Raw genomic sequence first — 26,641 nt, forward strand, 5'->3', positions numbered from 1 at the left:
ACCTGCCCGAGGGAGGGATGCCGACAAGAGGAGACCGTGCACCATCTAATATGGACTTGTTTTTACTCGCAGAAAATATGGACAAAGATACTCCCTCTGGTAAAAAGGATAACTGGACTAAAAGACTTAAATATTGCAGTGGTTTTTTATGGTTGCCTGGAATGCCCAACACGGACTCAAGAGACTATTGCATGGAAGATCATAAACTGTGTGAAGGCAGCTCTGTGGAAGGCCAGGAATATTTTATTGTTCAAGCATGAGGTTTTATCTGTGAAGGACATTTTATCTATCTGTTTTTATGAAATGTACCAGTACTATCTTTTAGACAAGAAGAGATTTCCGCTTTTATCTAGAAAATGGTTTTTAAAAGAATGGAATTCTATCTTGTAAAGCCACCAAGTGCCCATTTTATGTTTTAATATGTTGTAAATATGTTATTTATATGTAACTGTATTTATTGACATATTTGCACAACTTTGTTAACATTATTTAATTTTTAATAAAGTTGCCCCCGTAAGGGTAGTCAAGTTAAAAAAAAATCTGTTCTTATCAGTTTAATATCTGATACGTCCCCTATCTGGGGACCATATATTAAATGGATTTTTGAGAACGGGGGCCGATTTCGAAGCTTGCTTCCGTCGCCCTATGCATTGACCCGATATGGCAGTATCTTCGGGTACAGTGCACCACCCCCTTACAGGGTTAAAAAGAAAGATTCCTACTTTCATTGCTACCTGCTTGCTGGCTAGCCAGCTAGCCAGCCCTGTGGGCCTTGCTGCTGCAGCCAAAAAACAAAAGGTGGTGGTGCTGCTGCTGCTTCTGCTGCTTCTGCTTGTGTCTGGCCGCTGTTGGAGCGTCCAGGCACAGGACTTCTGCTGCTGCTGACTAAATGGCCTCCTTAATTGGATCATTTGAGTAGCCAGCACACCTGTGCAGGTAGGGCATGACATGATAGGCAGCTGCCTTGATAGCGGGTGGGTGCTGAATGTTCCTAATTGACAAAATAAGATTAATGCTTATGAAGAAATATAAAATCTCATCCCTTCCCCAATATCGCGCCACACCCCTACCCCTTAATTCCCTGGTTGAACTTGATGGACATATGTCTTTTTTCGACCGTACTAACTATGTAACTATGTAACATAACATGGGGGGGGGGGGGGGGGTCTCCTGGCTGTTCACACAGGTGTGTCATTGCTGTACATTGACCATGCATTGCTTCTGTGGTATTGCAAAGGCAAAGACAAATGCTTCCAGCCATCCATTGCACTAATGGATTGGTCATCAGCTGGCTGTCTATGTCCCGCATCAATATAGACCAAAGTACAGAGGGTTAGGCTATGCTATTGTGCACCTACCTGATGCATCAGAAGGTGCGAGGCCCTTGCTAAATTCTGTGCACAGACTTTGAGATCTATACTTTAGACTGTGTCTAAACCTGCTCCAACATGGACTGACATTCTGGCCTACTTTCAGCCGATGCGACTTGTCTGTCGCTGAACAGTCGCTTTTTATGTATTCAGCACCTATGTATAATGTTGTAAAAATGCTCTAGAAGCTAAAGTCGCAGAAATGTCACACATATTTGGCCTGCAACTTTCTGTGCGACAAATTCAGACAGGAAAAATCAGTATAAATCCTTAGAAAATTATCCCCCAGTGTCTCCATCTGCTGGCGGTATTGAATAAGCATTGCTGCACTGATGGGGTATGCATTAGACGAAAAAAAAGAAGAAAAAGAAGAATAATACGCCCAGAAAAGAGGCGAAAAGGAGAAAAACGTAAAAAAACGTGAAAAAAAAGTAAGAGGAAGAGAAGGGAAAAAAAGGTGGAAATGGGTTTAAAAGTGATTTCGGCGGAGAAATATATATATATATATATATATATATATATATATATATATACGCGCACACACACACATATATATAAACGTATTCTCCGTTGAGATATTGCAGCCGCTGCTGTGTCCAGGCCCAGGAGCCTTAGCACTGTGCTGTGATGTCACTCAATACCACTGACATCACTAGGTGTAAACAACATCTCTCCTTTGCTGTGTATGTGACTATGGAGCTGTTTGGTGATGTCGTCTATTATGGCCTTCATAGAAGCAACAGGAGATTGTTGCATCCATCTAGAACCCTCAGAACTACAGTGCTATGATGTCACTGACTTCCACAGGCCTTGCAGAGTGTAAACAACAACAACCCAGCTTTGTTGTGTATGTAACCATAGGGATTTGTGATGTCACCTAGAACCTTCACAGCAGCGACAGCTTTATGAGGAGCATCAGCACTGCTCTGCCTGAGCAGAACCATCACCGCCATAGGTTGTCAAATAACCCGGATTTAACCCACACAGGTAAGTCCAATGGGGTGCAGGCATGTCCTCTATGCTTACAGCTTCCCGTGGGTGTTGGTTTGATACCGTTTGGGGACAGCCAAGGAGGCATCTGCAGGCAACAAAGGTAGGTGTGTGCTTGTGTGTGTGTTTCCTATGCAGATCCTAAGCCCAGTGTCACATGCAAGTAGGAGGAGTAAGAAGGGTTCCTGGCAAATCCGGGTTATGGATTGCATTTAAAAAGGCCCCGTGGGAGTGCAATGGGCCCCTGTCTTGCTGCTTAGCAATAATGGTATGGGTTTAGGTTCTGCTGTGTGTACTGGTGGTTGACTGCCCCCCAGCCCAGAGTGTGCATGGAAAATTGTCTGGCAGCCTCCCTGACAGCAAGCAGTGATAGTGCCCATGAAGGGGACCTTGTTGGGCCCGCCCCTTTCACGGTTATCGCTTCTCGGCCTTTTGGCTAAGATCAAGTGTAGTATCTGTTCTTATCAGTTTAATATCTGATACGTCCCCTATCTGGGGACCATATATTAAATGGATTTTTGAGAACGGGGGCCGATTTCGAAGCTTGCTTCCGTCGCCCTATGCATTGACCCGATATGGCAGTATCTTCGGGTACAGTGCACCACCCCCTTACAGGGTTAAAAAGAAAGATTCCTACTTTCATTGCTACCTGCTTGCTGGCTAGCCAGCTAGCCAGCCCTGTGGGCCTTGCTGCTGCAGCCAAAAAACAAAAGGTGGTGCTGCTGCTGCTGCTTCTGCTGCTTCTGCTTGTGTCTGGCCGCTGTTGGAGCGTCCAGGCACAGGACTTCTGCTGCTGCTGACTAAATGGCCTCCTTAATTGGATCATTTGAGTAGCCAGCACACCTGTGCAGGTAGGGCATGACATGATAGGCAGCTGCCTTGATAGCGGGTGGGTGCTGAATGTTCCTAATTGACAAAATAAGATTAATGCTTATGAAGAAATATAAAATCTCATCCCTTCCCCAATATCGCGCCACACCCCTACCCCTTAATTCCCTGGTTGAACTTGATGGACATATGTCTTTTTTCGACCGTACTAACTATGTAACTATGTAACATAACATGGGGGGGGGGGGGGGGGGGGTCTCCTGGCTGTTCACACAGGTGTGTCATTGCTGTACATTGACCATGCATTGCTTCTGTGGTATTGCAAAGGCAAAGACAAATGCTTCCAGCCATCCATTGCACTAATGGATTGGTCATCAGCTGGCTGTCTATGTCCCGCATCAATATAGACCAAAGTACAGAGGGTTAGGCTATGCTATTGTGCACCTACCTGATGCATCAGAAGGTGCGAGGCCCTTGCTAAATTCTGTGCACAGACTTTGAGATCTATACTTTAGACTGTATCTAAACCTGCTCCAACATGGACTGACATTCTGGCCTACTTTCAGCCGATGCGACTTGTCTGTCGCTGAACAGTCGCTTTTTATGTATTCAGCACCTATGTATAATGTTGTAAAAATGCTCTAGAAGCTAAAGTCGCAGAAATGTCACACATATTTGGCCTGCAACTTTCTGTGCGACAAATTCAGACAGGAAAAATCAGTATAAATCCTTAGAAAATTATCCCCCAGTGTCTCCATCTGCTGGCGGTATTGAATAAGCATTGCTGCACTGATGGGGTATGCATTAGACGAAAAAAAAGAAGAAAAAGAAGAATAATACGCCCAGAAAAGAGGCGAAAAGGAGAAAAACGTAAAAAAACGTGAAAAAAAAGTAAGAGGAAGAGAAGGGAAAAAAAGGTGGAAATGGGTTTAAAAGTGATTTCGGCAGAGAAATATATATATATATATATATATATATATATATATATATATATATACGCGCACACACACACATATATATAAACGTATTCTCCGTTGAGATATTGCAGCCGCTGCTGTGTCCAGGCCCAGGAGCCTTAGCACTGTGCTGTGATGTCACTCAATACCACTGACATCACTAGGTGTAAACAACATCTCTCCTTTGCTGTGTATGTGACTATGGAGCTGTTTGGTGATGTCGTCTATTATGGCCTTCATAGAAGCAACAGGAGATTGTTGCATCCATCTAGAACCCTCAGAACTACAGTGCTATGATGTCACTGACTTCCACAGGCCTTGCAGAGTGTAAACAACAACAACCCAGCTTTGTTGTGTATGTAACCATAGGGATTTGTGATGTCACCTAGAACCTTCACAGCAGCGACAGCTTTATGAGGAGCATCAGCACTGCTCTGCCTGAGCAGAACCATCACCGCCATAGGTTGTCAAATAACCCGGATTTAACCCACACAGGTAAGTCCAATGGGGTGCAGGCATGTCCTCTATGCTTACAGCTTCCCGTGGGTGTTGGTTTGATACCGTTTGGGGACAGCCAAGGAGGCATCTGCAGGCAACAAAGGTAGGTGTGTGCTTGTGTGTGTGTTTCCTATGCAGATCCTAAGCCCAGTGTCACATGCAAGTAGGAGGAGTAAGAAGGGTTCCTGGCAAATCCGGGTTATGGATTGCATTTAAAAAGGCCCCGTGGGAGTGCAATGGGCCCCTGTCTTGCTGCTTAGCAATAATGGTATGGGTTTAGGTTCTGCTGTGTGTACTGGTGGTTGACTGCCCCCCAGCCCAGAGTGTGCATGGAAAATTGTCTGGCAGCCTCCCTGACAGCAAGCAGTGATAGTGCCCATGAAGGGCACCTTGTTGGGCCCGCCCCTTTCACGGTTATCGCTTCTCGGCCTTTTGGCTAAGATCAAGTGTAGTATCTGTTCTTATCAGTTTAATATCTGATACGTCCCCTATCTGGGGACCATATATTAAATGGATTTTTGAGAACGGGGGCCGATTTCGAAGCTTGCTTCCGTCGCCCTATGCATTGACCCGATATGGCAGTATCTTCGGGTACAGTGCACCACCCCCTTACAGGGTTAAAAAGAAAGATTCCTACTTTCATTGCTACCTGCTTGCTGGCTAGCCAGCTAGCCAGCCCTGTGGGCCTTGCTGCTGCTGCAGCCAAAAAACAAAAGGTGGTGCTGCTGCTGCTTCTGCTGCTTCTGCTTCTGCTTGTGTCTGGCCGCTGTTGGAGCGTCCAGGCACAGGACTTCTGCTGCTGCTGACTAAATGGCCTCCTTAATTGGATCATTTGAGTAGCCAGCACACCTGTGCAGGTAGGGCATGACATGATAGGCAGCTGCCTTGATAGCGGGTGGGTGCTGAATGTTCCTAATTGACAAAATAAGATTAATGCTTATGAAGAAATATAAAATCTCATCCCTTCCCCAATATCGCGCCACACCCCTACCCCTTAATTCCCTGGTTGAACTTGATGGACATATGTCTTTTTTCGACCGTACTAACTATGTAACTATGTAACATAACATGGGGGGGGTCTCCTGGCTGTTCACACAGGTGTGTCATTGCTGTACATTGACCATGCATTGCTTCTGTGGTATTGCAAAGGCAAAGACAAATGCTTCCAGCCATCCATTGCACTAATGGATTGGTCATCAGCTGGCTGTCTATGTCCCGCATCAATATAGACCAAAGTACAGAGGGTTAGGCTATGCTATTGTGCACCTACCTGATGCATCAGAAGGTGCGAGGCCCTTGCTTAATTCTGTGCACAGACTTTGAGATCTATACTTTAGACTGTATCTAAACCTGCTCCAACATGGACTGACATTCTGGCCTACTTTCAGCCGATGCGACTTGTCTGTCGCTGAACAGTCGCTTTTTATGTATTCAGCACCTATGTATAATGTTGTAAAAATGCTCTAGAAGCTAAAGTCGCAGAAATGTCACACATATTTGGCCTGCAACTTTCTGTGCGACAAATTCAGACAGGAAAAATCAGTATAAATCCTTAGAAAATTATCCCCCAGTGTCTCCATCTGCTGGCGGTATTGAATAAGCATTGCTGCACTGATGGGGTATGCATTAGACGAAAAAAAAGAAGAAAAAGAAGAATAATACGCCCAGAAAAGAGGCGAAAAGGAGAAAAACGTAAAAAAACGTGAAAAAAAAGTAAGAGGAAGAGAAGGGAAAAAAAGGTGGAAATGGGTTTAAAAGTGATTTCGGCGGAGAAATATATATATATATATATATATATATATATATATATATATATACGCGCACACACACACATATATATAAACGTATTCTCCGTTGAGATATTGCAGCCGCTGCTGTGTCCAGGCCCAGGAGCCTTAGCACTGTGCTGTGATGTCACTCAATACCACTGACATCACTAGGTGTAAACAACATCTCTCCTTTGCTGTGTATGTGACTATGGAGCTGTTTGGTGATGTCGTCTATTATGGCCTTCATAGAAGCAACAGGAGATTGTTGCATCCATCTAGAACCCTCAGAACTACAGTGCTATGATGTCACTCACTTCCACAGGCCTTGCAGAGTGTAAACAACAACAACCCAGCTTTGTTGTGTATGTAACCATAGGGATTTGTGATGTCACCTAGAACCTTCACAGCAGCGACAGCTTTATGAGGAGCATCAGCACTGCTCTGCCTGAGCAGAACCATCACCGCCATAGGTTGTCAAATAACCCGGATTTAACCCACACAGGTAAGTCCAATGGGGTGCAGGCATGTCCTCTATGCTTACAGCTTCCCGTGGGTGTTGGTTTGATACCGTTTGGGGACAGCCAAGGAGGCATCTGCAGGCAACAAAGGTAGGTGTGTGCTTGTGTGTGTGTTTCCTATGCAGATCCTAAGCCCAGTGTCACATGCAAGTAGGAGGAGTAAGAAGGGTTCCTGGCAAATCCGGGTTATGGATTGCATTTAAAAAGGCCCCGTGGGAGTGCAATGGGCCCCTGTCTTGCTGCTTAGCAATAATGGTATGGGTTTAGGTTCTGCTGTGTGTACTGGTGGTTGACTGCCCCCCAGCCCAGAGTGTGCATGGAAAATTGTCTGGCAGCCTCCCTGACAGCAAGCAGTGATAGTGCCCATGAAGGGCACCTTGTTGGGCCCGCCCCTTTCACGGTTATCGCTTCTCGGCCTTTTGGCTAAGATCAAGTGTAGTATCTGTTCTTATCAGTTTAATATCTGATACGTCCCCTATCTGGGGACCATATATTAAATGGATTTTTGAGAACGGGGGCCGATTTCGAAGCTTGCTTCCGTCGCCCTATGCATTGACCCGATATGGCAGTATCTTCGGGTACAGTGCACCACCCCCTTACAGGGTTAAAAAGAAAGATTCCTACTTTCATTGCTACCTGCTTGCTGGCTAGCCAGCTAGCCAGCCCTGTGGGCCTTGCTGCTGCTGCAGCCAAAAAACAAAAGGTGGTGCTGCTGCTGCTTCTGCTGCTTCTGCTTCTGCTTGTGTCTGGCCGCTGTTGGAGCGTCCAGGCACAGGACTTCTGCTGCTGCTGACTAAATGGCCTCCTTAATTGGATCATTTGAGTAGCCAGCACACCTGTGCAGGTAGGGCATGACATGATAGGCAGCTGCCTTGATAGCGGGTGGGTGCTGAATGTTCCTAATTGACAAAATAAGATTAATGCTTATGAAGAAATATAAAATCTCATCCCTTCCCCAATATCGCGCCACACCCCTACCCCTTAATTCCCTGGTTGAACTTGATGGACATATGTCTTTTTTCGACCGTACTAACTATGTAACTATGTAACATAACATGGGGGGGGGTCTCCTGGCTGTTCACACAGGTGTGTCATTGCTGTACATTGACCATGCATTGCTTCTGTGGTATTGCAAAGGCAAAGACAAATGCTTCCAGCCATCCATTGCACTAATGGATTGGTCATCAGCTGGCTGTCTATGTCCCGCATCAATATAGACCAAAGTACAGAGGGTTAGGCTATGCTATTGTGCACCTACCTGATGCATCAGAAGGTGCGAGGCCCTTGCTTAATTCTGTGCACAGACTTTGAGATCTATACTTTAGACTGTATCTAAACCTGCTCCAACATGGACTGACATTCTGGCCTACTTTCAGCCGATGCGACTTGTCTGTCGCTGAACAGTCGCTTTTTATGTATTCAGCACCTATGTATAATGTTGTAAAAATGCTCTAGAAGCTAAAGTCGCAGAAATGTCACACATATTTGGCCTGCAACTTTCTGTGCGACAAATTCAGACAGGAAAAATCAGTATAAATCCTTAGAAAATTATCCCCCAGTGTCTCCATCTGCTGGCGGTATTGAATAAGCATTGCTGCACTGATGGGGTATGCATTAGACGAAAAAAAAGAAGAAAAAGAAGAATAATACGCCCAGAAAAGAGGCGAAAAGGAGAAAAACGTAAAAAAACGTGAAAAAAAAGTAAGAGGAAGAGAAGGGAAAAAAAGGTGGAAATGGGTTTAAAAGTGATTTCGGCGGAGAAATATATATATATATATATATATATATATATATATATATATATATACGCGCACACACACACATATATATAAACGTATTCTCCGTTGAGATATTGCAGCCGCTGCTGTGTCCAGGCCCAGGAGCCTTAGCACTGTGCTGTGATGTCACTCAATACCACTGACATCACTAGGTGTAAACAACATCTCTCCTTTGCTGTGTATGTGACTATGGAGCTGTTTGGTGATGTCGTCTATTATGGCCTTCATAGAAGCAACAGGAGATTGTTGCATCCATCTAGAACCCTCAGAACTACAGTGCTATGATGTCACTCACTTCCACAGGCCTTGCAGAGTGTAAACAACAACAACCCAGCTTTGTTGTGTATGTAACCATAGGGATTTGTGATGTCACCTAGAACCTTCACAGCAGCGACAGCTTTATGAGGAGCATCAGCACTGCTCTGCCTGAGCAGAACCATCACCGCCATAGGTTGTCAAATAACCCGGATTTAACCCACACAGGTAAGTCCAATGGGGTGCAGGCATGTCCTCTATGCTTACAGCTTCCCGTGGGTGTTGGTTTGATACCGTTTGGGGACAGCCAAGGAGGCATCTGCAGGCAACAAAGGTAGGTGTGTGCTTGTGTGTGTGTTTCCTATGCAGATCCTAAGCCCAGTGTCACATGCAAGTAGGAGGAGTAAGAAGGGTTCCTGGCAAATCCGGGTTATGGATTGCATTTAAAAAGGCCCCGTGGGAGTGCAATGGGCCCCTGTCTTGCTGCTTAGCAATAATGGTATGGGTTTAGGTTCTGCTGTGTGTACTGGTGGTTGACTGCCCCCCAGCCCAGAGTGTGCATGGAAAATTGTCTGGCAGCCTCCCTGACAGCAAGCAGTGATAGTGCCCATGAAGGGCACCTTGTTGGGCCCGCCCCTTTCACGGTTATCGCTTCTCGGCCTTTTGGCTAAGATCAAGTGTAGTATCTGTTCTTATCAGTTTAATATCTGATACGTCCCCTATCTGGGGACCATATATTAAATGGATTTTTGAGAACGGGGGCCGATTTCGAAGCTTGCTTCCGTCGCCCTATGCATTGACCCGATATGGCAGTATCTTCGGGTACAGTGCACCACCCCCTTACAGGGTTAAAAAGAAAGATTCCTACTTTCATTGCTACCTGCTTGCTGGCTAGCCAGCTAGCCAGCCCTGTGGGCCTTGCTGCTGCTGCAGCCAAAAAACAAAAGGTGGTGCTGCTGCTGCTTCTGCTGCTTCTGCTTCTGCTTGTGTCTGGCCGCTGTTGGAGCGTCCAGGCACAGGACTTCTGCTGCTGCTGACTAAATGGCCTCCTTAATTGGATCATTTGAGTAGCCAGCACACCTGTGCAGGTAGGGCATGACATGATAGGCAGCTGCCTTGATAGCGGGTGGGTGCTGAATGTTCCTAATTGACAAAATAAGATTAATGCTTATGAAGAAATATAAAATCTCATCCCTTCCCCAATATCGCGCCACACCCCTACCCCTTAATTCCCTGGTTGAACTTGATGGACATATGTCTTTTTTCGACCGTACTAACTATGTAACTATGTAACATAACATGGGGGGGGTCTCCTGGCTGTTCACACAGGTGTGTCATTGCTGTACATTGACCATGCATTGCTTCTGTGGTATTGCAAAGGCAAAGACAAATGCTTCCAGCCATCCATTGCACTAATGGATTGGTCATCAGCTGGCTGTCTATGTCCCGCATCAATATAGACCAAAGTACAGAGGGTTAGGCTATGCTATTGTGCACCTACCTGATGCATCAGAAGGTGCGAGGCCCTTGCTTAATTCTGTGCACAGACTTTGAGATCTATACTTTAGACTGTATCTAAACCTGCTCCAACATGGACTGACATTCTGGCCTACTTTCAGCCGATGCGACTTGTCTGTCGCTGAACAGTCGCTTTTTATGTATTCAGCACCTATGTATAATGTTGTAAAAATGCTCTAGAAGCTAAAGTCGCAGAAATGTCACACATATTTGGCCTGCAACTTTCTGTGCGACAAATTCAGACAGGAAAAATCAGTATAAATCCTTAGAAAATTATCCCCCAGTGTCTCCATCTGCTGGCGGTATTGAATAAGCATTGCTGCACTGATGGGGTATGCATTAGACGAAAAAAAAGAAGAAAAAGAAGAATAATACGCCCAGAAAAGAGGCGAAAAGGAGAAAAACGTAAAAAAACGTGAAAAAAAAGTAAGAGGAAGAGAAGGGAAAAAAAGGTGGAAATGGGTTTAAAAGTGATTTCGGCGGAGAAATATATATATATATATATATATATATATATATATATATACGCGCACACATACACATATATATAAACGTATTCTCCGTTGAGATATTGCAGCCGCTGCTGTGTCCAGGCCCAGGAGCCTTAGCACTGTGCTGTGATGTCACTCAATACCACTGACATCACTAGGTGTAAACAACATCTCTCCTTTGCTGTGTATGTGACTATGGAGCTGTTTGGTGATGTCGTCTATTATGGCCTTCATAGAAGCAACAGGAGATTGTTGCATCCATCTAGAACCCTCAGAACTACAGTGCTATGATGTCACTCACTTCCACAGGCCTTGCAGAGTGTAAACAACAACAACCCAGCTTTGTTGTGTATGTAACCATAGGGATTTGTGATGTCACCTAGAACCTTCACAGCAGCGACAGCTTTATGAGGAGCATCAGCACTGCTCTGCCTGAGCAGAACCATCACCGCCATAGGTTGTCAAATAACCCGGATTTAACCCACACAGGTAAGTCCAATGGGGTGCAGGCATGTCCTCTATGCTTACAGCTTCCCGTGGGTGTTGGTTTGATACCGTTTGGGGACAGCCAAGGAGGCATCTGCAGGCAACAAAGGTAGGTGTGTGCTTGTGTGTGTGTTTCCTATGCAGATCCTAAGCCCAGTGTCACATGCAAGTAGGAGGAGTAAGAAGGGTTCCTGGCAAATCCGGGTTATGGATTGCATTTAAAAAGGCCCCGTGGGAGTGCAATGGGCCCCTGTCTTGCTGCTTAGCAATAATGGTATGGGTTTAGGTTCTGCTGTGTGTACTGGTGGTTGACTGCCCCCCAGCCCAGAGTGTGCATGGAAAATTGTCTGGCAGCCTCCCTGACAGCAAGCAGTGATAGTGCCCATGAAGGGGACCTTGTTGGGCCCGCCCCTTTCACGGTTATCGCTTCTCGGCCTTTTGGCTAAGATCAAGTGTAGTATCTGTTCTTATCAGTTTCATATCTGATACGTCCCCTATCTGGGGACCATATATTAAATGGATTTTTGAGAACGGGGGCCGATTTCGAAGCTTGCTTCCGTCGCCCTATGCATTGACCCGATATGGCAGTATCTTCGGGTACAGTGCACCACCCCCTTACAGGGTTAAAAAGAAAGATTCCTACTTTCATTGCTACCTGCTTGCTGGCTAGCCAGCTAGCCAGCCCTGTGGGCCTTGCTGCTGCAGCCAAAAAACAAAAGGTGGTGCTGCTGCTGCTGCTTCTGCTGCTTCTGCTTGTGTCTGGCCGCTGTTGGAGCGTCCAGGCACAGGACTTCTGCTGCTGCTGACTAAATGGCCTCCTTAATTGGATCATTTGAGTAGCCAGCACACCTGTGCAGGTAGGGCATGACATGATAGGCAGCTGCCTTGATAGCGGGTGGGTGCTGAATGTTCCTAATTGACAAAATAAGATTAATGCTTATGAAGAAATATAAAATCTCATCCCTTCCCCAATATCGCGCCACACCCCTACCCCTTAATTCCCTGGTTGAACTTGATGGACATATGTCTTTTTTCGACCGTACTAACTATGTAACATAACATGGGGGGGGGGGGGGGGGGGTCTCCTGGCTGTTCACACAGGTGTGTCATTGCTGTACATTGACCATGCATTGCTTCTGTGGTATTGCAAAGGCAAAGACAAATGCTTCCAGCCATCCATTGCACTAATGGATTGGTCATCAGCTGGCTGTCTATGTCCCGCATCAATATAGACCAAAGTACAGAGGGTTAGGCTATGCTATTGTGCACCTACCTGATGCATCAGAAGGTGCGAGGCCCTTGCTAAATTCTGTGCACAGACTTTGAGATCTATACTTTAGACTGTATCTAAACCTGCTCCAACATGGACTGACATTCTGGCCTACTTTCAGCCGATGCGACTTGTCTGTCGCTGAACAGTCGCTTTTTATGTATTCAGCACCTATGTATAATGTTGTAAAAATGCTCTAGAAGCTAAAGTCGCAGAAATGTCACACATATTTGGCCTGCAACTTTCTGTGCGACAAATTCAGACAGGAAAAATCAGTATAAATCCTTAGAAAATTATCCCCCAGTGTCTCCATCTGCTGGCGGTATTGAATAAGCATTGCTGCACTGATGGGGTATGCATTAGACGAAAAAAAAGAAGAAAAAGAAGAATAATACGCCCAGAAAAGAGGCGAAAAGGAGAAAAACGTAAAAAAACGTGAAAAAAAAGTAAGAGGAAGAGAAGGGAAAAAAAGGTGGAAATGGGTTTAAAAGTGATTTCGGCGGAGAAATATATATATATATATATATATATATATATATATATATATATATATATACGCGCACACACACACATATATATAAACGTATTCTCCGTTGAGATATTGCAGCCGCTGCTGTGTCCAGGCCCAGGAGCCTTAGCACTGTGCTGTGATGTCACTCAATACCACTGACATCACTAGGTGTAAACAACATCTCTCCTTTGCTGTGTATGTGACTATGGAGCTGTTTGGTGATGTCGTCTATTATGGCCTTCATAGAAGCAACAGGAGATTGTTGCATCCATCTAGAACCCTCAGAACTACAGTGCTATGATGTCACTGACTTCCACAGGCCTTGCAGAGTGTAAACAACAACAACCCAGCTTTGTTGTGTATGTAACCATAGGGATTTGTGATGTCACCTAGAACCTTCACAGCAGCGACAGCTTTATGAGGAGCATCAGCACTGCTCTGCCTGAGCAGAACCATCACCGCCATAGGTTGTCAAATAACCCGGATTTAACCCACACAGGTAAGTCCAATGGGGTGCAGGCATGTCCTCTATGCTTACAGCTTCCCGTGGGTGTTGGTTTGATACCGTTTGGGGACAGCCAAGGAGGCATCTGCAGGCAACAAAGGTAGGTGTGTGCTTGTGTGTGTGTTTCCTATGCAGATCCTAAGCCCAGTGTCACATGCAAGTAGGAGGAGTAAGAAGGGTTCCTGGCAAATCCGGGTTATGGATTGCATTTAAAAAGGCCCCGTGGGAGTGCAATGGGCCCCTGTCTTGCTGCTTAGCAATAATGGTATGGGTTTAGGTTCTGCTGTGTGTACTGGTGGTTGACTGCCCCCCAGCCCAGAGTGTGCATGGAAAATTGTCTGGCAGCCTCCCTGACAGCAAGCAGTGATAGTGCCCATGAAGGGGACCTTGTTGGGCCCGCCCCTTTCACGGTTATCGCTTCTCGGCCTTTTGGCTAAGATCAAGTGTAGTATCTGTTCTTATCAGTTTAATATCTGATACGTCCCCTATCTGGGGACCATATATTAAATGGATTTTTGAGAACGGGGGCCGATTTCGAAGCTTGCTTCCGTCGCCCTATGCATTGACCCGATATGGCAGTATCTTCGGGTACAGTGCACCACCCCCTTACAGGGTTAAAAAGAAAGATTCCTACTTTCATTGCTACCTGCTTGCTGGCTAGCCAGCTAGCCAGCCCTGTGGGCCTTGCTGCTGCAGCCAAAAAACAAAAGGTGGTGCTGCTGCTGCTGCTTCTGCTGCTTCTGCTTGTGTCTGGCCGCTGTTGGAGCGTCCAGGCACAGGACTTCTGCTGCTGCTGACTAAATGGCCTCCTTAATTGGATCATTTGAGTAGCCAGCACACCTGTGCAGGTAGGGCATGACATGATAGGCAGCTGCCTTGATAGCGGGTGGGTGCTGAATGTTCCTAATTGACAAAATAAGATTAATGCTTATGAAGAAATATAAAATCTCATCCCTTCCCCAATATCGCGCCACACCCCTACCCCTTAATTCCCTGGTTGAACTTGATGGACATATGTCTTTTTTCGACCGTACTAACTATGTAACTATGTAACATAACATGGGGGGGGTCTCCTGGCTGTTCACACAGGTGTGTCATTGCTGTACATTGACCATGCATTGCTTCTGTGGTATTGCAAAGGCAAAGACAAATGCTTCCAGCCATCCATTGCACTAATGGATTGGTCATCAGCTGGCTGTCTATGTCCCGCATCAATATAGACCAAAGTACAGAGGGTTAGGCTATGCTATTGTGCACCTACCTGATGCATCAGAAGGTGCGAGGCCCTTGCTTAATTCTGTGCACAGACTTTGAGATCTATACTTTAGACTGTATCTAAACCTGCTCCAACATGGACTGACATTCTGGCCTACTTTCAGCCGATGCGACTTGTCTGTCGCTGAACAGTCGCTTTTTATGTATTCAGCACCTATGTATAATGTTGTAAAAATGCTCTAGAAGCTAAAGTCGCAGAAATGTCACACATATTTGGCCTGCAACTTTCTGTGCGACAAATTCAGACAGGAAAAATCAGTATAAATCCTTAGAAAATTATCCCCCAGTGTCTCCATCTGCTGGCGGTATTGAATAAGCATTGCTGCACTGATGGGGTATGCATTAGACGAAAAAAAAGAAGAAAAAGAAGAATAATACGCCCAGAAAAGAGGCGAAAAGGAGAAAAACGTAAAAAAACGTGAAAAAAAAGTAAGAGGAAGAGAAGGGAAAAAAAGGTGGAAATGGGTTTAAAAGTGATTTCGGCGGAGAAATATATATATATATATATATATATATATATATATACGCGCACACACACACATATATATAAACGTATTCTCCGTTGAGATATTGCAGCCGCTGCTGTGTCCAGGCCCAGGAGCCTTAGCACTGTGCTGTGATGTCACTCAATACCACTGACATCACTAGGTGTAAACAACATCTCTCCTTTGCTGTGTATGTGACTATGGAGCTGTTTGGTGATGTCGTCTATTATGGCCTTCATAGAAGCAACAGGAGATTGTTGCATCCATCTAGAACCCTCAGAACTACAGTGCTATGATGTCACTCACTTCCACAGGCCTTGCAGAGTGTAAACAACAACAACCCAGCTTTGTTGTGTATGTAACCATAGGGATTTGTGATGTCACCTAGAACCTTCACAGCAGCGACAGCTTTATGAGGAGCATCAGCACTGCTCTGCCTGAGCAGAACCATCACCGCCATAGGTTGTCAAATAACCCGGATTTAACCCACACAGGTAAGTCCAATGGGGTGCAGGCATGTCCTCTATGCTTACAGCTTCCCGTGGGTGTTGGTTTGATACCGTTTGGGGACAGCCAAGGAGGCATCTGCAGGCAACAAAGGTAGGTGTGTGCTTGTGTGTGTGTTTCCTATGCAGATCCTAAGCCCAGTGTCACATGCAAGTAGGAGGAGTAAGAAGGGTTCCTGGCAAATCCGGGTTATGGATTGCATTTAAAAAGGCCCCGTGGGAGTGCAATGGGCCCCTGTCTTGCTGCTTAGCAATAATGGTATGGGTTTAGGTTCTGCTGTGTGTACTGGTGGTTGACTGCCCCCCAGCCCAGAGTGTGCATGGAAAATTGTCTGGCAGCCTCCCTGACAGCAAGCAGTGATAGTGCCCATGAAGGGCACCTTGTTGGGCCCGCCCCTTTCACGGTTATCGCTTCTCGGCCTTTTGGCTAAGATCAAGTGTAGTATCTGTTCTTATCAGTTTAATATCTGATACGTCCCCTATCTGGGGACCATATATTAAATGGATTTTTGAGAACGGGGGCCGATTTCGAAGCTTGCTTCCGTCGCCCTATGCATTGACCCGATATGGCAGTATCTTCGGGTACAGTGCACCACCCCCTTACAGGGTTAAAAAGAAAGATTCCTACTTTCATTGCTACCTGCTTGCTGGCTAGCCAGCTAGCCAGCCCTGTGGGCCTTGCTGCTGCTGCAGCCAAAAAACAAAAGGTGGTGCTGCTGCTGCTTCTGCTGCTTCTGCTTCTGCTTGTGTCTGGCCGCTGTTGGAGCGTCCAGGCACAGGACTTCTGCTGCTGCTGACTAAATGGCCTCCTTAATTGGATCATTTGAGTAGCCAGCACACCTGTGCAGGTAGGGCATGACATGATAGGCAGCTGCCTTGATAGCGGGTGGGTGCTGAATGTTCCTAATTGACAAAATAAGATTAATGCTTATGAAGAAATATAAAATCTCATCCCTTCCCCAATATCGCGCCACACCCCTACCCCTTAATTCCCTGGTTGAACTTGATGGACATATGTCTTTTTTCGACCGTACTAACTATGTAACTATGTAACATAACATGGGGGGGGTCTCCTGGCTGTTCACACAGGTGTGTCATTGCTGTACATTGACCATGCATTGCTTCTGTGGTATTGCAAAGGCAAAGACAAATGCTTCCAGCCATCCATTGCACTAATGGATTGGTCATCAGCTGGCTGTCTATGTCCCGCATCAATATAGACCAAAGTACAGAGGGTTAGGCTATGCTATTGTGCACCTACCTGATGCATCAGAAGGTGCGAGGCCCTTGCTTAATTCTGTGCACAGACTTTGAGATCTATACTTTAGACTGTATCTAAACCTGCTCCAACATGGACTGACATTCTGGCCTACTTTCAGCCGATGCGACTTGTCTGTCGCTGAACAGTCGCTTTTTATGTATTCAGCACCTATGTATAATGTTGTAAAAATGCTCTAGAAGCTAAAGTCGCAGAAATGTCACACATATTTGGCCTGCAACTTTCTGTGCGACAAATTCAGACAGGAAAAATCAGTATAAATCCTTAGAAAATTATCCCCCAGTGTCTCCATCTGCTGGCGGTATTGAATAAGCATTGCTGCACTGATGGGGTATGCATTAGACGAAAAAAAAGAAGAAAAAGAAGAATAATACGCCCAGAAAAGAGGCGAAAAGGAGAAAAACGTAAAAAAACGTGAAAAAAAAGTAAGAGGAAGAGAAGGGAAAAAAAGGTGGAAATGGGTTTAAAAGTGATTTCGGCGGAGAAATATATATATATATATATATATATATATATATATATATATACGCGCACACACACACATATATATAAACGTATTCTCCGTTGAGATATTGCAGCCGCTGCTGTGTCCAGGCCCAGGAGCCTTAGCACTGTGCTGTGATGTCACTCAATACCACTGACATCACTAGGTGTAAACAACATCTCTCCTTTGCTGTGTATGTGACTATGGAGCTGTTTGGTGATGTCGTCTATTATGGCCTTCATAGAAGCAACAGGAGATTGTTGCATCCATCTAGAACCCTCAGAACTACAGTGCTATGATGTCACTCACTTCCACAGGCCTTGCAGAGTGTAAACAACAACAACCCAGCTTTGTTGTGTATGTAACCATAGGGATTTGTGATGTCACCTAGAACCTTCACAGCAGCGACAGCTTTATGAGGAGCATCAGCACTGCTCTGCCTGAGCAGAACCATCACCGCCATAGGTTGTCAAATAACCCGGATTTAACCCACACAGGTAAGTCCAATGGGGTGCAGGCATGTCCTCTATGCTTACAGCTTCCCGTGGGTGTTGGTTTGATACCGTTTGGGGACAGCCAAGGAGGCATCTGCAGGCAACAAAGGTAGGTGTGTGCTTGTGTGTGTGTTTCCTATGCAGATCCTAAGCCCAGTGTCACATGCAAGTAGGAGGAGTAAGAAGGGTTCCTGGCAAATCCGGGTTATGGATTGCATTTAAAAAGGCCCCGTGGGAGTGCAATGGGCCCCTGTCTTGCTGCTTAGCAATAATGGTATGGGTTTAGGTTCTGCTGTGTGTACTGGTGGTTGACTGCCCCCCAGCCCAGAGTGTGCATGGAAAATTGTCTGGCAGCCTCCCTGACAGCAAGCAGTGATAGTGCCCATGAAGGGCACCTTGTTGGGCCCGCCCCTTTCACGGTTATCGCTTCTCGGCCTTTTGGCTAAGATCAAGTGTAGTATCTGTTCTTATCAGTTTAATATCTGATACGTCCCCTATCTGGGGACCATATATTAAATGGATTTTTGAGAACGGGGGCCGATTTCGAAGCTTGCTTCCGTCGCCCTATGCATTGACCCGATATGGCAGTATCTTCGGGTACAGTGCACCACCCCCTTACAGGGTTAAAAAGAAAGATTCCTACTTTCATTGCTACCTGCTTGCTGGCTAGCCAGCTAGCCAGCCCTGTGGGCCTTGCTGCTGCTGCAGCCAAAAAACAAAAGGTGGTGCTGCTGCTGCTTCTGCTGCTTCTGCTTCTGCTTGTGTCTGGCCGCTGTTGGAGCGTCCAGGCACAGGACTTCTGCTGCTGCTGACTAAATGGCCTCCTTAATTGGATCATTTGAGTAGCCAGCACACCTGTGCAGGTAGGGCATGACATGATAGGCAGCTGCCTTGATAGCGGGTGGGTGCTGAATGTTCCTAATTGACAAAATAAGATTAATGCTTATGAAGAAATATAAAATCTCATCCCTTCCCCAATATCGCGCCACACCCCTACCCCTTAATTCCCTGGTTGAACTTGATGGACATATGTCTTTTTTCGACCGTACTAACTATGTAACTATGTAACATAACATGGGGGGGGTCTCCTGGCTGTTCACACAGGTGTGTCATTGCTGTACATTGACCATGCATTGCTTCTGTGGTATTGCAAAGGCAAAGACAAATGCTTCCAGCCATCCATTGCACTAATGGATTGGTCATCAGCTGGCTGTCTATGTCCCGCATCAATATAGACCAAAGTACAGAGGGTTAGGCTATGCTATTGTGCACCTACCTGATGCATCAGAAGGTGCGAGGCCCTTGCTTAATTCTGTGCACAGACTTTGAGATCTATACTTTAGACTGTATCTAAACCTGCTCCAACATGGACTGACATTCTGGCCTACTTTCAGCCGATGCGACTTGTCTGTCGCTGAACAGTCGCTTTTTATGTATTCAGCACCTATGTATAATGTTGTAAAAATGCTCTAGAAGCTAAAGTCGCAGAAATGTCACACATATTTGGCCTGCAACTTTCTGTGCGACAAATTCAGACAGGAAAAATCAGTATAAATCCTTAGAAAATTATCCCCCAGTGTCTCCATCTGCTGGCGGTATTGAATAAGCATTGCTGCACTGATGGGGTATGCATTAGACGAAAAAAAAGAAGAAAAAGAAGAATAATACGCCCAGAAAAGAGGCGAAAAGGAGAAAAACGTAAAAAAACGTGAAAAAAAAGTAAGAGGAAGAGAAGGGAAAAAAAGGTGGAAATGGGTTTAAAAGTGATTTCGGCGGAGAAATATATATATATATATATATATATATATATATATATATATATATATATATATATATACGCGCACACACACACATATATATAAACGTATTCTCCGTTGAGATATTGCAGCCGCTGCTGTGTCCAGGCCCAGGAGCCTTAGCACTGTGCTGTGATGTCACTCAATACCACTGACATCACTAGGTGTAAACAACATCTCTCCTTTGCTGTGTATGTGACTATGGAGCTGTTTGGTGATGTCGTCTATTATGGCCTTCATAGAAGCAACAGGAGATTGTTGCATCCATCTAGAACCCTCAGAACTACAGTGCTATGATGTCACTCACTTCCACAGGCCTTGCAGAGTGTAAACAACAACAACCCAGCTTTGTTGTGTATGTAACCATAGGGATTTGTGATGTCACCTAGAACCTTCACAGCAGCGACAGCTTTATGAGGAGCATCAGCACTGCTCTGCCTGAGCAGAACCATCACCGCCATAGGTTGTCAAATAACCCGGATTTAACCCACACAGGTAAGTCCAATGGGGTGCAGGCATGTCCTCTATGCTTACAGCTTCCCGTGGGTGTTGGTTTGATACCGTTTGGGGACAGCCAAGGAGGCATCTGCAGGCAACAAAGGTAGGTGTGTGCTTGTGTGTGTGTTTCCTATGCAGATCCTAAGCCCAGTGTCACATGCAAGTAGGAGGAGTAAGAAGGGTTCCTGGCAAATCCGGGTTATGGATTGCATTTAAAAAGGCCCCGTGGGAGTGCAATGGGCCCCTGTCTTGCTGCTTAGCAATAATGGTATGGGTTTAGGTTCTGCTGTGTGTACTGGTGGTTGACTGCCCCCCAGCCCAGAGTGTGCATGGAAAATTGTCTGGCAGCCTCCCTGACAGCAAGCAGTGATAGTGCCCATGAAGGGCACCTTGTTGGGCCCGCCCCTTTCACGGTTATCGCTTCTCGGCCTTTTGGCTAAGATCAAGTGTAGTATCTGTTCTTATCAGTTTAATATCTGATACGTCCCCTATCTGGGGACCATATATTAAATGGATTTTTGAGAACGGGGGCCGATTTCGAAGCTTGCTTCCGTCGCCCTATGCATTGACCCGATATGGCAGTATCTTCGGGTACAGTGCACCACCCCCTTACAGGGTTAAAAAGAAAGATTCCTACTTTCATTGCTACCTGCTTGCTGGCTAGCCAGCTAGCCAGCCCTGTGGGCCTTGCTGCTGCTGCAGCCAAAAAACAAAAGGTGGTGCTGCTGCTGCTTCTGCTGCTTCTGCTTCTGCTTGTGTCTGGCCGCTGTTGGAGCGTCCAGGCACAGGACTTCTGCTGCTGCTGACTAAATGGCCTCCTTAATTGGATCATTTGAGTAGCCAGCACACCTGTGCAGGTAGGGCATGACATGATAGGCAGCTGCCTTGATAGCGGGTGGGTGCTGAATGTTCCTAATTGACAAAATAAGATTAATGCTTATGAAGAAATATAAAATCTCATCCCTTACCCAATATCGCGCCACACCCCTACCCCTTAATTCCCTGGTTGAACTTGATGGACATATGTCTTTTTTCGACCGTACTAACTATGTAACTATGTAACATAACATGGGGGGGGGGGGGGTCTCCTGGCTGTTCACACAGGTGTGTCATTGCTGTACATTGACCATGCATTGCTTCTGTGGTATTGCAAAGGCAAAGACAAATGCTTCCAGCCATCCATTGCACTAATGGATTGGTCATCAGCTGGCTGTCTATGTCCCGCATCAATATAGACCAAAGTACAGAGGGTTAGGCTATGCTATTGTGCACCTACCTGATGCATCAGAAGGTGCGAGGCCCTTGCTAAATTCTGTGCACAGACTTTGAGATCTATACTTTAGACTGTATCTAAACCTGCTCCAACATGGACTGACATTCTGGCCTACTTTCAGCCGATGCGACTTGTCTGTCGCTGAACAGTCGCTTTTTATGTATTCAGCACCTATGTATAATGTTGTAAAAATGCTCTAGAAGCTAAAGTCGCAGAAATGTCACACATATTTGGCCTGCAACTTTCTGTGCGACAAATTCAGACAGGAAAAATCAGTATAAATCCTTAGAAAATTATCCCCCAGTGTCTCCATCTGCTGGCGGTATTGAATAAGCATTGCTGCACTGATGGGGTATGCATTAGACGAAAAAAAAGAAGAAAAAGAAGAATAATACGCCCAGAAAAGAGGCGAAAAGGAGAAAAACGTAAAAAAACGTGAAAAAAAAGTAAGAGGAAGAGAAGGGAAAAAAAGGTGGAAATGGGTTTAAAAGTGATTTCGGCGGAGAAATATATATATATATATATATATATATATATATATATATATACGCGCACACACACACATATATATAAACGTATTCTCCGTTGAGATATTGCAGCCGCTGCTGTGTCCAGGCCCAGGAGCCTTAGCACTGTGCTGTGATGTCACTCAATACCACTGACATCACTAGGTGTAAACAACATCTCTCCTTTGCTGTGTATGTGACTATGGAGCTGTTTGGTGATGTCGTCTATTATGGCCTTCATAGAAGCAACAGGAGATTGTTGCATCCATCTAGAACCCTCAGAACTACAGTGCTATGATGTCACTGACTTCCACAGGCCTTGCAGAGTGTAAACAACAACAACCCAGCTTTGTTGTGTATGTAACCATAGGGATTTGTGATGTCACCTAGAACCTTCACAGCAGCGACAGCTTTATGAGGAGCATCAGCACTGCTCTGCCTGAGCAGAACCATCACCGCCATAGGTTGTCAAATAACCCGGATTTAACCCACACAGGTAAGTCCAATGGGGTGCAGGCATGTCCTCTATGCTTACAGCTTCCCGTGGGTGTTGGTTTGATACCGTTTGGGGACAGCCAAGGAGGCATCTGCAGGCAACAAAGGTAGGTGTGTGCTTGTGTGTGTGTTTCCTATGCAGATCCTAAGCCCAGTGTCACATGCAAGTAGGAGGAGTAAGAAGGGTTCCTGGCAAATCCGGGTTATGGATTGCATTTAAAAAGGCCCCGTGGGAGTGCAATGGGCCCCTGTCTTGCTGCTTAGCAATAATGGTATGGGTTTAGGTTCTGCTGTGTGTACTGGTGGTTGACTGCCCCCCAGCCCAGAGTGTGCATGGAAAATTGTCTGGCAGCCTCCCTGACAGCAAGCAGTGATAGTGCCCATGAAGGGGACCTTGTTGGGCCCGCCCCTTTCACGGTTATCGCTTCTCGGCCTTTTGGCTAAGATCAAGTGTAGTATCTGTTCTTATCAGTTTCATATCTGATACGTCCCCTATCTGGGGACCATATATTAAATGGATTTTTGAGAACGGGGGCCGATTTCGAAGCTTGCTTCCGTCGCCCTATGCATTGACCCGATATGGCAGTATCTTCGGGTACAGTGCACCACCCCCTTACAGGGTTAAAAAGAAAGATTCCTACTTTCATTGCTACCTGCTTGCTGGCTAGCCAGCTAGCCAGCCCTGTGGGCCTTGCTGCTGCAGCCAAAAAACAAAAGGTGGTGCTGCTGCTGCTGCTTCTGCTGCTTCTGCTTGTGTCTGGCCGCTGTTGGAGCGTCCAGGCACAGGACTTCTGCTGCTGCTGACTAAATGGCCTCCTTAATTGGATCATTTGAGTAGCCAGCACACCTGTGCAGGTAGGGCATGACATGATAGGCAGCTGCCTTGATAGCGGGTGGGTGCTGAATGTTCCTAATTGACAAAATAAGATTAATGCTTATGAAGAAATATAAAATCTCATCCCTTCCCCAATATCGCGCCACACCCCTACCCCTTAATTCCCTGGTTGAACTTGATGGACATATGTCTTTTTTCGACCGTACTAACTATGTAACTATGTAACATAACATGGGGGGGGGGGGGGGGGGTCTCCTGGCTGTTCACACAGGTGTGTCATTGCTGTACATTGACCATGCATTGCTTCTGTGGTATTGCAAAGGCAAAGACAAATGCTTCCAGCCATCCATTGCACTAATGGATTGGTCATCAGCTGGCTGTCTATGTCCCGCATCAATATAGACCAAAGTACAGAGGGTTAGGCTATGCTATTGTGCACCTACCTGATGCATCAGAAGGTGCGAGGCCCTTGCTAAATTCTGTGCACAGACTTTGAGATCTATACTTTAGACTGTATCTAAACCTGCTCCAACATGGACTGACATTCTGGCCTACTTTCAGCCGATGCGACTTGTCTGTCGCTGAACAGTCGCTTTTTATGTATTCAGCACCTATGTATAATGTTGTAAAAATGCTCTAGAAGCTAAAGTCGCAGAAATGTCACACATATTTGGCCTGCAACTTTCTGTGCGACAAATTCAGACAGGAAAAATCAGTATAAATCCTTAGAAAATTATCCCCCAGTGTCTCCATCTGCTGGCGGTATTGAATAAGCATTGCTGCACTGATGGGGTATGCATTAGACGAAAAAAAAGAAGAAAAAGAAGAATAATACGCCCAGAAAAGAGGCGAAAAGGAGAAAAACGTAAAAAAACGTGAAAAAAAAGTAAGAGGAAGAGAAGGGAAAAAAAGGTGGAAATGGGTTTAAAAGTGATTTCGGCGGAGAAATATATATATATATATATATATATATATATATATATATATATATATATACGCGCACACACACACATATATATAAACGTATTCTCCGTTGAGATATTGCAGCCGCTGCTGTGTCCAGGCCCAGGAGCCTTAGCACTGTGCTGTGATGTCACTCAATACCACTGACATCACTAGGTGTAAACAACATCTCTCCTTTGCTGTGTATGTGACTATGGAGCTGTTTGGTGATGTCGTCTATTATGGCCTTCATAGAAGCAACAGGAGATTGTTGCATCCATCTAGAACCCTCAGAACTACAGTGCTATGATGTCACTGACTTCCACAGGCCTTGCAGAGTGTAAACAACAACAACCCAGCTTTGTTGTGTATGTAACCATAGGGATTTGTGATGTCACCTAGAACCTTCACAGCAGCGACAGCTTTATGAGGAGCATCAGCACTGCTCTGCCTGAGCAGAACCATCACCGCCATAGGTTGTCAAATAACCCGGATTTAACCCACACAGGTAAGTCCAATGGGGTGCAGGCATGTCCTCTATGCTTACAGCTTCCCGTGGGTGTTGGTTTGATACCGTTTGGGGACAGCCAAGGAGGCATCTGCAGGCAACAAAGGTAGGTGTGTGCTTGTGTGTGTGTTTCCTATGCAGATCCTAAGCCCAGTGTCACATGCAAGTAGGAGGAGTAAGAAGGGTTCCTGGCAAATCCGGGTTATGGATTGCATTTAAAAAGGCCCCGTGGGAGTGCAATGGGCCCCTGTCTTGCTGCTTAGCAATAATGGTATGGGTTTAGGTTCTGCTGTGTGTACTGGTGGTTGACTGCCCCCCAGCCCAGAGTGTGCATGGAAAATTGTCTGGCAGCCTCCCTGACAGCAAGCAGTGATAGTGCCCATGAAGGGGACCTTGTTGGGCCCGCCCCTTTCACGGTTATCGCTTCTCGGCCTTTTGGCTAAGATCAAGTGTAGTATCTGTTCTTATCAGTTTAATATCTGATACGTCCCCTATCTGGGGACCATATATTAAATGGATTTTTGAGAACGGGGGCCGATTTCGAAGCTTGCTTCCGTCGCCCTATGCATTGACCCGATATGGCAGTATCTTCGGGTACAGTGCACCACCCCCTTACAGGGTTAAAAAGAAAGATTCCTACTTTCATTGCTACCTGCTTGCTGGCTAGCCAGCTAGCCAGCCCTGTGGGCCTTGCTGCTGCAGCCAAAAAACAAAAGGTGGTGCTGCTGCTGCTGCTTCTGCTGCTTCTGCTTGTGTCTGGCCGCTGTTGGAGCGTCCAGGCACAGGACTTCTGCTGCTGCTGACTAAATGGCCTCCTTAATTGGATCATTTGAGTAGCCAGCACACCTGTGCAGGTAGGGCATGACATGATAGGCAGCTGCCTTGATAGCGGGTGGGTGCTGAATGTTCCTAATTGACAAAATAAGATTAATGCTTATGAAGAAATATAAAATCTCATCCCTTCCCCAATATCGCGCCACACCCCTACCCCTTAATTCCCTGGTTGAACTTGATGGACATATGTCTTTTTTCGACCGTACTAACTATGTAACTATGTAACATAACATGGGGGGGGGGGTCTCCTGGCTGTTCACACAGGTGTGTCATTGCTGTACATTGACCATGCATTGCTTCTGTGGTATTGCAAAGGCAAAGACAAATGCTTCCAGCCATCCATTGCACTAATGGATTGGTCATCAGCTGGCTGTCTATGTCCCGCATCAATATAGACCAAAGTACAGAGGGTTAGGCTATGCTATTGTGCACCTACCTGATGCATCAGAAGGTGCGAGGCCCTTGCTAAATTCTGTGCACAGACTTTGAGATCTATACTTTAGACTGTATCTAAACCTGCTCCAACATGGACTGACATTCTGGCCTACTTTCAGCCGATGCGACTTGTCTGTCGCTGAACAGTCGCTTTTTATGTATTCAGCACCTATGTATAATGTTGTAAAAATGCTCTAGAAGCTAAAGTCGCAGAAATGTCACACATATTTGGCCTGCAACTTTCTGTGCGACA

The 26,641-nt window shown here is 45.8% G+C and overlaps 12 non-coding genes across 12 annotated transcripts; all 12 read left to right on the top strand.

Moving 5' to 3' along the window:
- Positions 1–501: 501 nt before the first annotated feature.
- Positions 502–692, top strand: LOC130322831 (U2 spliceosomal RNA). Its single transcript, XR_008868270.1, has one exon. It is a non-coding gene; the product is annotated as a U2 spliceosomal RNA (small nuclear RNA).
- A 2,084-nt stretch (positions 693–2,776) lies between these two features.
- On the top strand, positions 2,777–2,967 carry LOC130322800 (U2 spliceosomal RNA). Its single transcript, XR_008868242.1, has one exon. It is a non-coding gene; the product is annotated as a U2 spliceosomal RNA (small nuclear RNA).
- Positions 2,968–5,058: 2,091 nt separating this feature from the next.
- Positions 5,059–5,249, top strand: LOC130322801 (U2 spliceosomal RNA). The gene has a single exon (XR_008868243.1). It is a non-coding gene; the product is annotated as a U2 spliceosomal RNA (small nuclear RNA).
- Positions 5,250–7,332: 2,083 nt separating this feature from the next.
- On the top strand, positions 7,333–7,523 carry LOC130322802 (U2 spliceosomal RNA). The gene has a single exon (XR_008868244.1). It is a non-coding gene; the product is annotated as a U2 spliceosomal RNA (small nuclear RNA).
- Positions 7,524–9,609: 2,086 nt separating this feature from the next.
- LOC130322803 (U2 spliceosomal RNA) lies at positions 9,610–9,800 on the top strand. The gene has a single exon (XR_008868245.1). It is a non-coding gene; the product is annotated as a U2 spliceosomal RNA (small nuclear RNA).
- A 2,079-nt stretch (positions 9,801–11,879) lies between these two features.
- LOC130322820 (U2 spliceosomal RNA) lies at positions 11,880–12,070 on the top strand. Its single transcript, XR_008868260.1, has one exon. It is a non-coding gene; the product is annotated as a U2 spliceosomal RNA (small nuclear RNA).
- Positions 12,071–14,156: 2,086 nt separating this feature from the next.
- LOC130322804 (U2 spliceosomal RNA) lies at positions 14,157–14,347 on the top strand. The gene has a single exon (XR_008868246.1). It is a non-coding gene; the product is annotated as a U2 spliceosomal RNA (small nuclear RNA).
- A 2,069-nt stretch (positions 14,348–16,416) lies between these two features.
- On the top strand, positions 16,417–16,607 carry LOC130322805 (U2 spliceosomal RNA). The gene has a single exon (XR_008868247.1). It is a non-coding gene; the product is annotated as a U2 spliceosomal RNA (small nuclear RNA).
- A 2,081-nt stretch (positions 16,608–18,688) lies between these two features.
- On the top strand, positions 18,689–18,879 carry LOC130322806 (U2 spliceosomal RNA). The gene has a single exon (XR_008868248.1). It is a non-coding gene; the product is annotated as a U2 spliceosomal RNA (small nuclear RNA).
- Positions 18,880–20,976: 2,097 nt separating this feature from the next.
- LOC130322808 (U2 spliceosomal RNA) lies at positions 20,977–21,167 on the top strand. The gene has a single exon (XR_008868249.1). It is a non-coding gene; the product is annotated as a U2 spliceosomal RNA (small nuclear RNA).
- Positions 21,168–23,254: 2,087 nt separating this feature from the next.
- Positions 23,255–23,445, top strand: LOC130322821 (U2 spliceosomal RNA). Its single transcript, XR_008868261.1, has one exon. It is a non-coding gene; the product is annotated as a U2 spliceosomal RNA (small nuclear RNA).
- Positions 23,446–25,538: 2,093 nt separating this feature from the next.
- LOC130322809 (U2 spliceosomal RNA) lies at positions 25,539–25,729 on the top strand. The gene has a single exon (XR_008868250.1). It is a non-coding gene; the product is annotated as a U2 spliceosomal RNA (small nuclear RNA).
- Positions 25,730–26,641: the final 912 nt, after the last annotated feature.

Source organism: Hyla sarda, unplaced genomic scaffold (assembly GCF_029499605.1).
Source record: "Hyla sarda isolate aHylSar1 unplaced genomic scaffold, aHylSar1.hap1 scaffold_238, whole genome shotgun sequence".
Taxonomy (NCBI): domain Eukaryota; kingdom Metazoa; phylum Chordata; class Amphibia; order Anura; family Hylidae; genus Hyla; species Hyla sarda.